The following is a 16,133-nucleotide window of genomic DNA, read 5'->3' as shown; positions in this document are numbered from 1 at the left end:
CAACTGGTGCACTTTGCCGTTCCGTTTTGACTTTCGAGAACGGGCAGAAACAAGCCTTGAGCTTTGCTCCAGTAAGAGCCCACTTGTCCTAATCAGGACCCTGAAGGTGACTAGAGCAGTTTCTCCACTATGTGGTGCCTAGCTTCAAATGGGCTTTAGTGCATGAACAAGTGTTTGCTTGTTCGAGTCGAGCAACAAGTAGGGCTTTTTTTTTTTGGCCTCAGGCAGCAAGCAACCACTTAGAACACAAGTGGAAATCACTTGTGGAAAGACCTCTCACAAGCAGAGAAGCCTTCGTCACACTCTTGCCAAAGCCTGCTAAACGCAGCTGGCGGACTTTTCTGTTCCGTTTGCCTTTTCAAGGGCGGTCCTCGTACATTTGCCACGCTCCAACATGCGGCTTAAAGGTCGTGTGTTGGCCGGGAATCGAACCAACGCCTGGGGCCGTGCACTCATTACTCGGTTGAAGGAACGCTTAAGCCTTTGCATTGATCGATTATTTATTTATTTACTTACTTTGCGGTTCCCCCGCCGAAAGGAAACGCTTTCCTTCGCTTCTGTTTCTGTAGTTTAGTGGTTATCACGTTTGCCTCACACGCGAAAGTTCCCCGGGCCGAAACCGGGCAGAAACATCTTTTGGTGGTCAGGGGCTTGTGCTTTGCGTCGAATAAGACTCGAGTTTTGCGCTCTGTGGTACCCGTGCCTTTGGGAACAAGCTGAAACTGAGGTCCGGCCCCACTCCAACATAGTTTCTGTAGCGTGACTGTTTTCACGTTTTCTGCTCATTTGCACTGGCGAACAAAGGTCTTGATATTGTCTTTTTTTTTCTGTTTTCTTTTTTGGTTTAATTGATTTATTTTGAAGATGAGAGCCCGAACAGCTTCTTTGTAGTTTCTGTAGTGTAGTGGTTATCACGTTCTCCTAACCCGCGAAAGGCCCCCGGTTCGAAACCGGGCAGAAACAACCCAAGGCTTTTGAGCTTTGCTTCAATATGCGTCCACTCGTCCTAATCGGCACCCTGAAGGCGACTGGAGCAGTTTCTCCACAATGTGATGCCTAGTTTGAAATGCGCTTTAGTGCATAGAAAATGAACAAGTGTCTACTTCAAATCAAGCAGCGCGTAGGGGCTTTTGCTGCAGGCCGCAAGCCATCACTTACACCACAATTGGAAATCGGAAAGAGCTCTCACCAAAGAACTCTGGCCAAAGCCTGTCAAATGCAACTGGTGGACATTGCTGTTCCGTTTAAACTTTCGAGACCGGGCAGAAACAAGCCTTGAGCTTTGCTCCAGTAAGAGCCCACTTGTCCTAATCAGGACCCTGAAGGTGACATACTCACAATTTGCTACTTTTTAAAAAACATGTGTTCATTCATATCTAAGAATATTGTATTTTGCAATAATAAAAATGTTTACTCACCCAGTGAAAGCCACAGATACATGAATATAACAGTGAACATGATGACTGGTCTCAGCTGATTGAAAATATTCTTTCTTTACTCTGATATGTTAACATCATAAAGGTTCATGAAGCTCCACCCCAAAGCATCACATGACAGTGTCAGTGATGTTAGTGTTGATTCTTATTGAAACATCCTGGCTTTACATTCATTTGGAACCTGTCCTGAACATGCAGTAAACAAACAATAACAGAATGAAAGATTTTTAATAAGGAGAAATATTTATTCCATTTCATAACATTAATCAATAATTGAATTAGAAAATACTTTGTTGTGTGGATTATAAATAGTGCATCTACTTTGGGACATTTAGGGTTGTTTTTGTTTATTTTGAAGCCTGTTTGTTAAATAGGATTACAAACATTTTGTGGAGTATTTCACTGAGGTGAGGAACAAACCAGCCTCTTTTCTTTCTTGTGTCTATTATTTTTTAATCAATCTCATTTGATTTCTTATTAATATCATTATTCTGCTTAAAAAAATCACCGTCCCAAAAATCAATCATCCCATAACCTTGTACTCCAGTACATGTTGATTCTGAACTAATGCATGTACTAATCTCAAACTAATAAAGAGCTAACCTTAACTATGCTGTGAGTTTTATAAATTCATGTGGGAATAATACCACCTCACACATTTCACACACACACACACACATATATATCATGGATATTTCCTTGCTAGACCACCAGAGGGCAGCACTGAACATTAGAGTTGAACTCTATTTTGGTTCTATGTTTATTTCCCCTGTTCAGTTGGTTCACCTGTTTAGTGTTATGTGAGTAGTGACACAGGAATTAGCTTCCCGAGTTAAGCGCCTTTGCTGTACCTTGTAATTGCCTAGCTTCTGTTTGACGCACGTTTGTTTGCCTAGCCTAACCTAGCCTAGCCTAGCCTAAACTAGCTTAGCATAGCCTAGCCTAGTTTATTTCCGAATCAGGTTTTGGTTTGCTTTATTTTACTGCAGTTTCTGCTTCTATGTAGTAGTTTATTCAGCAGAATAAAAGACAAATTCAAAGTTATAAAAATGAAATGTTTTAAAATGTCTGTGTATTGATAAATCCTTTATTATAAGAAGAGGAATTGTGGGATCTTTTGATTCTGTTCGCCAAAAAGATTCGCTTAAATTCATTTACTGATGTTCTCAGTGACTCTTCATAAGTTACATCATTACACCAGTTGGTGTTTCAGTCTGTCAATACATTCATTTAAAAAAAAAAAGGTTTCAGGAGAGTTTCAAGTCTTAGTATTATAATTGATTCGAATTGGCATGTCGACTTTTAAGAGGTCTGATAAAGTTATTTTCAAGAAAGCCATTTCAGGCAGTGAGAGAGGATCGAGCGATACAAATGTAATTTGGAAAAAAATACACATTTTTATGTTAGTGTATTAAATAGTTTTAATACAATAATTTAGCCATCTAGCCAATGTAGCCATCAGTCATTTCAGAATAACAGTCTCTGTTTCTTTCCTGACAATGTTTGCATCTTCATCCTTTGGTCCAATTTTATCTGCAAAACTGCCTGGTGTAAGAAGAACATAAAGAAATATATCAGTGAAGTATTTTTTGCAAATCATATAATAAAAAATAAAAAAATGACTAGATTAATACAAATGGTAATTAATCAATATAATTTATAAACAGATTAAATATCATTGTAATAATTATTATAACAGATGAAAAATAAATGACCTGTAACTAGAGTGAGAATCAGTGGTATGTATCTCACTATGTACAGTAAGTTGTATAGTTGATCCATTTCTGAACACAGCTCTGTGAGGATTCTGTATAATAGTGCTGTATGTGCTGAACTTTACACGTCTCTAGAAGGACACACCCAGGAAGTGATGTTGTATTTTTCAGATTCCCTCTAAAATAATCCAAATAAATCAAATATAGCATTAATATTCTAACTTTAATGGTACAAGAATGTCCAGAACAGAGCATTTACTGGGTTTCTGATCCACAGTGTCCACTGGTTCCATGCAATAATAACCAGTTACACAACAAACTAGCTGTTTGGTTAAATGATGGTTAATGATACAGGTTGATGATGAAGTGAATGTAAAAGTGTAAATATCTCCATCTTGTGAGAAAAGCATGGCTCTTAAGTTGGTAAAAGGAAAAGAAGAGTAAAGCTCAGTGTAATCACTGCTTGACTCGTATGAACATTTTAGAATAACAGAGTCTGTTTCTTTTCTGACAATGTTGGCATCTTCATCGGTCAGCCCAATTTAATCTGCTAAACTGCCCATTATAAAGAAGAATATAAATAAACTATTTAGTAGAATAACAAGTAAACTCTATGTCACAATTGTTTACTGTGAAAAGTAGCTTCCATCATCTCAGAGAATGTGAGCAGGTTGTGTGGTGCTCTAGTTCTAGACCCACAATAAGATAAGTGACTGCGCCATCTTGTGTTCACTGAAGAGAAAAACCTTAACACACTAATAAATAGTTTTATAATTTAGCAATTTAAAATTTCTCTCTCTCTCTCTCTCTCTCTCTCTCTCACATACACACACACACACACATTTTCATGAAAAAAAGGGATTTAAAGGTCAGACACACATCAGCAGGTAAAAGATAGTGTAGTGTGTGAACATTATCTGTGAGTGAGCATGTAGTGAACACACCCCTATTACACCAATAAACTTATCACATGCAATTACAATTGTGTAGTATGAAAGGTTCAGTGACAACAGCCTATGCAGGATTATAAAGTAAATAAAAGATTTAAACATCGCTTGGTGAAATATATTTATGGCTTGTTAAAGTTGGGCTGTCAAAATACATAATACTTAAAATAAGTAATTGTTCTTTATTATAACAATGACACAACACCACACTACAAGAACACACTTTAAGCAGAAGGATTTTAACAGTGTGATAGCACAGTGACACAGCAGGTAGTGTTGCTGCATCACAGCTTCAGGGTCCCCAGTTTGATGATGAGTTCAGGTTACTGTCAGTTTGTGTGCAGTTTTGCATCACCTCCAAAATACATGACAGTAGTAAATTTACTAATAAATTCACTATGTGTAAATAAGTATGTGAAAGGGTTTGTGTATGGAGCTCTGCAAAGGACTGACATCCCATTCAGGGTGTTTCCTACCTCATGTGTGGGACAGACTCCATATCAACCATGACCCTGATCAGTAGAGAGAAAGAGAGAATCCCCCAAAAGGACATGTAACTTTCTCTAAAGCACTGGCAAAACTTCTTTCAATATAACAAAACTTTGTGAAAGTTTTTGTACAGTGCAGCTGGATTTCCTGTCACTGTGGGCCTCAGAGCACAGTAGTATAGAGCAGAGTCTGATACAGCAGCAGAGGAGATGATCAGATCCACTTTCTTACTCGTTTTATCTGGTTTTATGGACAATCGTGGATGAGGTGGTTGAGCCTCAGTGACATAACTACCACTTTCATCAGTTAGCAGCAGAAACTCAGGTCTTGATCCAGGTTTTTGTCGATACCAGTGGAGTCTGTCAACTGATCCAGTATATGTGCAGGACAGTGAGATGTTGCTGCCTTCCATTGAAAATACATTGGTTTGATCTGGTTTAATGTTATTGTCAGCAGCTTCTGCTATAAAAACATTACAACAATATTGTGATATTTTAATCATAAATGACACATTTCACATGGAAAATTGTGTCTTCTTAATTAGTAAAAATAATATTTTGTGTGCAGTGTATATGACTTACCAACATCAGCAAGAGTGAAAAACACCACGAAGAGGAACAACATTGTTTTCCTGAGTGTTTAGTTCAATCCTCTAGCTTTAGAAATGAATGTCAGTGTTACTATTTGATGTACATCTCCACCTCTAGCTCCACCTACTTGTATTTATGCATATTCATGACAACTGTTCTATACTCAATATTTTGACATTATGAGTTTGGATCGCTCTCTCTCTCTATCTCTCTCTCTCTCTCTCTCTCTCTCTCTATCTCTCTTTCTCATTAATAAAATAAGAATATTTTAATGGAGATTGCCACAGATTGCCTTGTTTTTTTTTTTCCCACAAGGATGTTGAAAGCAGTCATAAAACTCAACTCTACTGAATTGGTCATAAAGAAAGTCCTACATTGTGTCCTATCAGGGGAGTAAACACACAATATGACCTTGAATTTACTTAAATGCTTGATTATTAATCACAAGATAATATTTGAAACCAAAATACTTTCATAAAATGATTCTATGACAAAACAGTAGAAAAAATCAGTGCACTAATGAATGAGATCTAGTCAACCTTGAATGAGGAACCTGTCCTAAGCACATAGTAAACAAATACTGACAGCATATCATTTTTAATAATAAAAACAATCAATCTATTCTATAAACATTAAATCATCATTAAATTACTATATATTGTGGTTGAAAAAAATAATATACACACATTGGGGCATTGTTTGTGTGCTTATTTGTTTGTTGTGATTATAAATAGGACAGTTTGGAGGGTATTTCACTGAGGTAATGAACGAACCAGCCTCTTTTCTGTCTTTGTCTATTTTACTTTGTCATGACCCATTTGATTTTAATATAATTGATAAAGCCATCTGCTTAATAAAGCCACTGTGAAAACATTAGGCATCATCAAAAACACTTTGCAGTCCACAAATTAGTATTGATTCACCCCTAATTATTAACAGTAGTACAGATTTATTATCAAATATAATTAGGATCATCTGTGACTTGGGGCCTGAAACAAAAATCTCACTTAGAAGTTTCCTAAACAATCTTGCTTTCTTTTACAGGTTCTGCAGATGCAGGGTCTCAGAGGGTAACAGACATATTCCCAAAACCCACAGCAATTAAGTGCTGAAGTATTCAATCAATGTCAAAAACACACTGGGAAATCAAACTAGTGGACATTCTTATTATTCAAGACTCAAGACCAAAGTAAACCTGCACAGAAACATATGTTGAACACGTCAGATCTCAAGCACAATAAACACAGAAATAACTGTTCATCAAAGAATTAGCATTTATTATCATTATACCTGTAATAGTATAGCATTTTGTGGTATTTCTAACATGTGAACTTTACACTGTCATTTACTAAGCTAGCTAAAGTCAGTGGGCTAAAAGCTGCCACCACTGGCTATGAGAACTGCCCTTAGTGCTGTGGAGACTGAGTGAACATGTGGCAGCACAGTGAGAGTCTGGAGTGGAGCAACCATTTCCATTTCAACCACAACTTGTGATTTCAAGTGCTATTTTATAATCTGCCAAATAATGAAGAGTGAAGTATTTAGTTCAGTGTTAAATTAAAAATCAGCATCCTAAATTATTTAAATACATATTGTTATTGAACTTTGTGTTACATTTTTATTACATCAGGGGAATAACAAATTCATTTTTTTGATTAAAGATTAACATTTATTTTTAAAGGATTTCTTCTCTGATTGTTCAACCAATAAGCATTACCAACATATGTATGAGGATCATTGTTGAAATTCAAAGCAAATCAACATCAAGGTCTGAGAATTAAGAAAGAAAAGTGTATTTGAATGAAACAGGTAAACATCTCCCCCTGCTGAGAAAAAAAACATGCAGCTTGACTTTTTGTACAGTCTGTTTGAGTTTTGTGTCACTGTGGGCTCCATGGTGCAGTAGTACAGTACAGAGTCTGATACTGCAGCAGGAAAGATCTCCAGATCTACTTTCTTCTCATTTTTACGAACTTTGGTGGATAGTCTTGGGTCATGTTCAGCTTTAGTGACACTATCTGAGGATTTAGGAATTAGCAGCAGAAACTCTGGTTCTGATTGAGGTTTTTGTCGATACCAGTGGAGATAGTAAGCTGAATCATCATATGTGCAGGTCAGTGTGATGTTGCTGCCTTCACTTGAAGATATGATGGTTTGTTCTGGTGTAATGCTGCTGTCAACAGCACCTGCTATAAAACATTACAACAACATAAACATTTCTACTTTCATTGTGTAAATTAATTAATCATGTTTAGGTATCAGCTCATTTCCAGCATTCACCTAAAGTTTGTGTATAATATAAATGTCTTACCAATGTTTTTAACAACTATGAAAATAAAGAAGAGTAACATGACTGTTGTGTCTCTCTTGCAGTAGGTATAAATGGCAGGATCTCTGTGAAACTTTCTAAACTGTATCTTACCACATCTAGCTCCACCCACTTTTACTCAGTAATAATATTTTGTCAGTTCTGGCATTATATATGCTAAATCCATTGTTTAAACAACAAGCAGTGAATGTTCATAATATATTTTATTGCTTGTTTAAGTCTGTTAAGGCTAAATTTTGATAAATTTAGTGATAATATTAAGCAGTTCACTAGAATGAGAACCTCTTTACTAATTGTTTCCATATTGTTTCTGTAGTATAGTAACTGCATTCAATCATATATTCAGATTAATTTTAATTCACTAGTGAACCTTTGCTTACTTGCTACACGTTCTAATTTTTTTTTTTACAGTGAATCATTTTTGGCATACATTTATGCTGGTATTTTTTATTATGTGCACATTTTAGAGGCATGCAATACGACAATTCACTGCAGACTTTGGTCCAAGTAAAAGCATGTCTCTTTTGTCCAGTTTGATGAAGGTCCTGCTGTGCTGTTTAGCTGTGAGATGAAGTCATGTGAAGTCACCAGATTACGTCTACAATCCGATAGCAAGCAGTTGGCTAAGTTCTGAATCATCTATATTTTGTTATAATTTGCATAAAATAATACACACACTAGTGAGCTACAGCAGCTAGTTAGTCAAGTAGATAAGTAGCACCTTGACATATCTTCAGCATCCCTGCTTTGATTCTGAGCCACAGATTACTCACTATGTGTAGTTTTGGATGCTCTCTCCATGGCCACAAGACATGCCAATAGCTGATTTATCTAGATTGCCCCTAGGTGTGAATGTGTGTTTTAGCATGGTGTCCTGTAAGAGGCTTCAATCCAAGGACCCACCCTACTCCCAGCATTCCTGGGATAGGCTCAAGGTTGGAGCTTTGATTTTCAGAGGTTATTTGGTGAAATACACCATGGGATTTGCACCTCCTTGGACCTCTCGAGAAACAAGCTTCCAAATGAGAACCAAGCAGCCGGCACTCCAAGTTTCCATTAGTTTTGTCCCACTCAGTCTATTCCATGTAACATGTTAACAATATAGGAAGGGCTCATCTGGGATCTCTCACACCCATAGCGAGAATCATAACTCTAGACCAATGAGCCAGATTGCCCTGGACAGGGAAGTTGTGCACTGATGCAATTTCATTGTACCCTGCAAATGTACATCTTCCTGTTCTATGGGCTCATGCTAAACTTTTCAGTTGACGACTATTGTAATAATTTCACTAACTCCATTTTGTTGGAAAGGAGACATCAACAAGCAGTGTTCTTGGGGATGTGCCCAAAGAACAGAAAGGAATGAAAGGAAGCCAATATTAAGTGGCAGGACCTTGGTTCATTTCATGAAAATAGTCAACATTAACTAAATACAAATTAATTTCTTTTCATTAAGTAGCACTGGTTTCAGTAGAGATGAAAATACTTACACAAATAGTGACAATGTGCAAAGCTTCATGTACATGTACAATCTCAGTACTTTTTCCACACCTGTGATATGGTGTATTCCAGTGGCGGACTGTGCATTTCACACCTAGGCCTTCACTGGTGTCCTTCCTGAATTAATCCACCTCTATACCATCATTATGACGCCACGGCAATAGATACTAATCAACCGTTAAATAGAAAAGTATATATTCTCTGATTATCCAATCAAAGGACGGGAAATTGCTGACATAATCGTATGCCTGCTAGATGGACCCAATGACACCAACTCGAAATCTGATTGGTTAATTTAACAGTTTCATTGCCATTTATTTTAAGCTATGGGCGCCTGCACTATTGATTCTGAAGGCCTTAAGGCAGATTTCTTTCACCCTGGCAACACATGATGTCAGCCACTGGCTGAAATATGATTGGATAAATACTCTTATCATAAATATACACTACTGGAAGCAGCGCAACCAAGAGAAAAGCTATGAAGTTTAGAGAATAGACAACTGTGAATAATTTAATACACATTCATGGAAAAATATATTAAATATATTAAAATGCAAGTCAGTGATTCAGATCACTGCTGTTTAGGCCAGCAGAGAAGGCCTTGCTGGCACTGACGGCCCACCACTGGTGTATTCCCTCCTTATGCCTAGTGTGTCCATGATTCTGGAGCCTTTATTTAGGAAGATCAGTGAATGAACCCATTGTGGAATTCATGTAATGATACACATGAAAATACATATTGTAATTAGTCATATTAACATGTTTGTGTTACAGCCTGGGAATTATGTTCTGTTGGCAAAATTTCCCATCTTCTGTTTAGTTCAGTAAAACATTTTAAAACTTTATCTACTGCCATCTGTACAGAGTGTGTAAGCTCTTCTCTCTGGCAATACAGGTCCATCACAGACATAATTAAACTGAACAAAGTGACATTTATAGAATGAGAAATGCAGCATAACCAGTTTTTAGACATCTTTAGGCAGACTGACTGCTTTTACTGTCATGGACTGCTGGACAGTTCCCTGTCAGGACACCAGAGGGCGGTCTGGCAGGGTTTAATTATGTTCCCATGTGTTTTTGTTAATGTTGTATGCACCCTACCGCCCCACTGCTGCACACCTGTTCCTTACTTTTCAATGACTTTATCAGTACCTACTGCTTCTGATTCAGTATCTTCTGCTCGGCCACTGATACAGTACGCATTGATCAGTATAAGTGTGTAGTATAAATACAATATTGATATTCTTCATCTGTCATGTTGACATGGTGACCTGCAACTGCAAATCTGTAACAGTCTGCCAGTTAGAGCACCTGAACTTATTTTAATGATATTTATGGCTTTTGTCTGCATTTTGATGACATTTGGAAGTCACTTCCCCACAATGTTGACATCTTTGTCCTTCGGCCAAATTTTATCAGCAGAACTGCCTGTTGTATTGAAAAATGATTAATAAAAATATAATACAAATATCGAAAAATTCTAAAAATGTTTTTTGTGTAACACCAAAAACACTGACATTAAAAATAAATGAATTAATTCTATGAATATTAGTTAATTCCATTAATTAATTGATGAACTGATGAAAATTACCTGTAACTAGAGTGAGAATCAGTGGTATGTATCTCACTATGTACAGTAAGTTGTATAGTTGATCCATTTCTGAACACAGCTCTGTGAGGATTCTGTATAATAGTGCTGTATGTGCTGAACTTTACACGTCTCTAGAAGGACACACCCAGGAAGTGATGCTGTTGTAGTGTAGAGTCATTAATATGGCTGTGTTGTATTTTAAGATTCATCATCTATACCATACTATAAGCCTTTATCTGTTTGTGTGTTTTTTTAATTATTTGTACATTTATAAATAATTATGATAATTTGCTGTGGAAAATCATAGGAAACTGGATCCATGAGTAAACTGGATCCAATCTCTCATAAGTAAATTTGCTGTGTCTGTTCCCAAAAGGTAATTAAATTCAGTTCACTTCATTTTCATTCATATCACTTTTAACAATGGACATTGTCTCAATGCAGCTTTACAGAAATACAGAAATTCAGAATAGAAATTACAAAGTTGAAAATTAACTTTACCCCTAATGAGCAACTCTGAGGCAACAGCGGCAAGAAAAAACTCTGTGAGACGATATGAGGAAGACTCAAATGTGAACCCATCCTCATCTGGGTGATACCAGAGAGTGTGATTATGAATAAATTACCTTCTAATTGTATATTATCAAACATTAAAAGCAGCAGAGGAGATGATCAGATCCACTTGTTTAGTTTTATCATCAACTTTAGCAGACAGACGTGGTGGCATAGGGTTTTACCTTTTACCCTCCTTTCTGAAAAGATCAATGATAACTTACCTAATGAAAGCCACAGACACATGAATATAACAGTGATCATGATGAATGGTGTTAGTAAAATGACAATATTCTGAGGTCTTTCTGTACTCTATTATATTAATATTTCAGAGGTTCATGTCTCCACAAAGTGTGACATTCTCCATCCCGCTCCCTGTATTCCAGAGATAGGCTCCAGGTTGGAGCTTTAATTTTCAGAGGTAATTACAGTGGGATTTGAACCTTCTTGGACCTCTGGAGAAACAAGCTTCCAAGCGAGAACCAAGCCAGCAGTGCAAGTTTCCATTAGTTTTATCCCAACCACTCTATTCCATGTAAAAGCAGGGCTCGTCCGGGATTTGAACCCGGGACCTCTCGCACCCTAAGCGAGAATCATACCCCTAGACCAACGAGCCAGGTCATCCCTGTTACCTTGATGTGTGCCAATGAAGGTTCACTGTACTCTGTAACTGTATGACCTTCTTGCTCATATGGACTGGGGTCCGAGTAAAAGGAACTCGGTTACACAAAGTCAAGTTAACAATAAAGCGAGGCTCCTGTGGGATTCAAACCTTTTTGGAATCCAGACGCTAAGTGTGAACCAAGTAAGCAGCTCTTGCCATTGGGCCAAATTATGTCATTTACAGGGTTGTTACTGTAGTCTTAGATTTCTGTTCTTGGTGAACAGGAATGAAACCCGATGTGGTCTTTAGCTGTTGTAGCTCATCTACCTCAAGAATTGATTATGGGGCACTATTTCAGTAGAGCTTATTTATTTCCTGATTGTGTGATGGAAACTGTGTTTTTATTTTCCACAATTCTTATTCTTAGTTATACATACTTTCAGGTATCCTGTAATTCTCAAAAATATATTAAAGATCCTGCAAAGACACACATGATGAACACATTAAATAGCATGCTCAGTAAAATAAACAAACAAACAAACATAAAATAAAAATAAATCAGATCAGCTGCTTGTCAAAAGAGTTGTACAATATCCACATTTTTATTCCTAGAACATAATCAAATTCCAGCATGTGATCTTTACACTGTCATTAAGTAAATAAACCATCAAACCTGCCACTATTGTTTATGAGAACTGCACTTAATACTGCAGAGGGAGTGAACATGTGGCTTCTTCAAACACACACCTAACTTTTCTATCTGTATTTGGATTCACTTAGAATGTTTTGTCTATTCAATTCAAATAAAGTATTCATATATGGTTATATACATATATTTCTATTGGATCAATAATCAGAATGCTGATGTTATGCATAGCTTCCAGTCTTTTCTTCTTATTGTGATTCTTTAACACTTTCATGTTTGAGGTCTCTGTAGGTTTTTGGACAGTGAAGTTGACTTTCCTGTCACTGTGGGCTGCAAGGCGCAGTAGTACAGTGCAGAGTCTGATACTGAAGCAGGCGAGATCTCCAAATCCACACGCTTCAGACTCTTATGAACTTTAGCAGACAAATGAGGATGAGGAGTATCACCTGTCTGATTCCCTCCCGATTCCATCAATAGAACGAGGAATTCTGGTGCTGCATTGGAATATTGTCCATACCACTGTAGATTGTTCATAGAAACAGTGTATTTATAATCACAGGAGAGTGTAACTGCTTGCTCCTCTTTACCATAGACAGCAGAAGATGTTGGAGTAATGCTGTCCTGTGTGCTCTCACCTGAAGAGGACATTTATTTCAGAATATTATCATTTTATATTATACAGTATACATACAGTACATGCTTACAATCTAAAACACTCACACATGGAAACATTTCTTTACTAGTTATAAAACATTTAAACAAGATATATGGGGATATATAAAATATAAGCTTATATAAACAGAAACACAGAAAGCCATCATGTTTTAATTTCCTCTGTTCTTCTGAAAGTTTCCTTTTTATGTTATTGTAAATGTCAAGTTTCCTTCTACTCTGTCTTCAGTGAAGCATCTAAGCATTTCTTGTGTACAAAGCCTCAACTGTAGCTTCCCTCTGTTTTAACCAATCAGAGTGCAGGATTTGCCGCATTATGTAAAATACACACACATGTTCTAAAAGAATTTAATGAGCAAAAGATTCATATATTTACTTCCTGTATTTCCTATTTCTATGAACTTAAACCTTTTCTAATCTACAAAATATATTGTTGCAATTACAAACAATTCTTATTGTGAAATTAAATTCTTCAGCAGATTTATAGTACACCCTTAAAGTCTAAACAAAACACCAAATTATAACAATATAAAACCCCTAACAAGGTGGTGTTTGAGAGCATGTGCACAAATATATAAGCATCTTGTATTAAGCTCAAGATTCTGCAGTAATTCAAGTGTTTCAGTCGGACTGCACTCCACACACCATGTATCTGTGCTGAAGCTTTGTTCAGGTTTAATGTTCATGGCTACTTTAACACTCCACATGGTTCTGTTGTGTCCAGGTCCAATCAGGTTCAGTTCTAGAGTATTTTCATGTCATGTACTGCCATCTGCAGGAGCTGAATTTAAATAGACATATACATTGTTTACATCAAGAACCATCAATATATTTAAAACAAAAGTATTGCTCACCACGCTGGGAATAGTTCACAGTTTCAATTCACAGATTCATTTGGAATCATTACAGCATTTCAGCATATCAGAACACAAGAATAACTCGTCTTTTTCTTTTTTATCTGTATTTCTGACATTAACCTAGACAAAAACAAGTCCTCAGATTCAGCATCCTTAAAGAGACAAATTTGCTGGTGTGCTTGTGATTATTGTCCTTTAATATGACCCAGTTTCAGCACAACATAAGCTCATGGACAGTCTTACATTTGTCTCAAGAATATTCTAATATAAAGTGGAGATCATCAATGTCCAAATGATTAAAAGTTTTCTAGAGCCTGTGGCTGCAAAACAACCGAATCCTCACCCCTCCACCAACATGACACTTGGTATGAGGTGTTTGTTGTGATAAACTCTGTTTGACCTTCACCAAACATGAAACTATGAATAATGATTAACCATCAGTCCAAAAAAATATTGTTCCCAAATTTGTTAAGATGCTGCCATGTTTTTTTGGAGAGAAAGGGCTTCTTCCTCTCACCTCTTCCATGAAAGCCATATGTGGAGGCAGGACTGAGGTGGAGCACAGGTTTGTGAATGGAAGGTGGTGCAGGGAAGAGTAAGTGCTGTTTCCACAGGTCAGGGTCGTAACACTTAAGACCTGGGAAATGCAACTGTGAATGGATTTTTGCTGATCCATTTAAAATTTGGCAGACATTGTACATCCATCTAACTGAAAATACAAATGTTAATACAAAATTTCCATTTTCATTTCATTTTCACTCAATCTTGATGAATTTCATTATGATCAATAAAAGGAAAGCAAATTTGACTAACACTTTCCTTATTCATCCATTTTAACTTCTTGTAACTATACAATGGAATTATGGTCTGGAGTGCTCACATTTTGTTCTGGATCTTAGTTCACATTTGGTAAAGTAACATACATTTATACACACAGGTATAATAAACACATGAAAGAATAAATAAATGTATGAATGGAAAATAAATTACAGGATATATAATTATAGGATATTGTTTGTACCAATAAAGCAGAATGTTATCTCTGCTTCACTTATATGAACATTTCAGAGTAACAGTGTACTGAATAAACAAAAAGTAACCATGTGCCTTTATCATGAATTAACTTGAATGAATCACAGAACCAGATAGGATCTTGCGCATGCGCGGTCAATACAAAATGAACGAATCTCTCCCGATTCATATTACGGATTCATTCAAAATGAACGAATCTTTCACGGAACCGAATCGGAGCCACGGAGGCCAGCTGTACGCCAACTGCATCCTGTTAAAAACGTAAAAAACAAAAAAATCTCTGTAATTCACTTATGGTGTTCTAGATGGCTACTTAATTTACACCTTAACACGAAGCAGGATGTAAGCCTAAACATGTCCTGTTCTCCAAAAAAGATGATGTACTGTACATTTCCTCCCGCCGCCCCATCATAAGTGCTTCTTCTCATCGCAGTTTCATAATAACACATCTAACATTCTGTCACGTTCCTTACAGTAAAAACAGCTTGAGTAAAATAAAGGAAAGGTTTGTTTACCGGTTAAAAGGTTTGCATTACTCATTACGATATTTATCTTCATGATGCTACCAAGTTAATTATCCAGGCTTGCTAACAGTGTAGATAAACCAGTGTTTTTTTCACCCACACCCAGAAATAGAGGATTTTGTTATTTTAAAAAAAAGGGAGACGTAAAAATACAAAAAATTCTTTTTTAACGCCGAAACGTTAATGAACCTGTGAGTTTGTAAACTAGTTAAGCTGAGAAAAATATCAGCCCCAAATGCATACTGTGATAACTAATACATTAACAAACAGAAAACCCAAAACAAATGGGTAAGTGCAAAGGGCACTATTTAGACACACACACACACACACACACACACTGACAGACCCGCAGCACAGGCGATCTCACCCAGTGTCCAGCTCTTCAAGTTCTGCAGAAATCTGCAGAAGTTTTGATAATTTTATGATCATTCCTAAATATCATACAACATTACATTAGTAATATTGACTGTCAGATACTGAGTCAGGAAGTGGTTATGCCCAAGGCATAAGCGAACTAAGCGGCTGCTTAGGGCCCCGTAGCCACCAGGGGGCCCCCAAGAGTACATGAAATGACCGTCTTTTTTTTGATATCTGTCAATGGACAATGATTATTATACAAAATGACAATAATTAGTTATAATTAGTCATA

The 16,133-nt window shown here is 36.8% G+C and overlaps 2 non-coding genes across 2 annotated transcripts; one reads left to right on the top strand and one right to left on the bottom strand.

The window, feature by feature from the left end:
* Positions 1 to 890: 890 nt before the first annotated feature.
* On the top strand, positions 891 to 963 carry trnav-aac (transfer RNA valine (anticodon AAC)). Its single transcript has one exon. It is a non-coding gene; the product is annotated as a tRNA-Val (tRNA).
* Positions 964 to 11,693: 10,730 nt separating this feature from the next.
* On the bottom strand, positions 11,694 to 11,765 carry trnap-agg (transfer RNA proline (anticodon AGG)). The gene has a single exon. It is a non-coding gene; the product is annotated as a tRNA-Pro (tRNA).
* Positions 11,766 to 16,133: the final 4,368 nt, after the last annotated feature.

The sequence above is a fragment of the Hemibagrus wyckioides genome, unplaced genomic scaffold, assembly GCF_019097595.1.
Source record: "Hemibagrus wyckioides isolate EC202008001 unplaced genomic scaffold, SWU_Hwy_1.0 Contig4, whole genome shotgun sequence".
Lineage (NCBI taxonomy): Eukaryota > Metazoa > Chordata > Actinopteri > Siluriformes > Bagridae > Hemibagrus > Hemibagrus wyckioides.
Note: the sequence above shows the minus strand (reverse complement) of the source record. Positions and strands in the feature narration are given on the sequence as shown.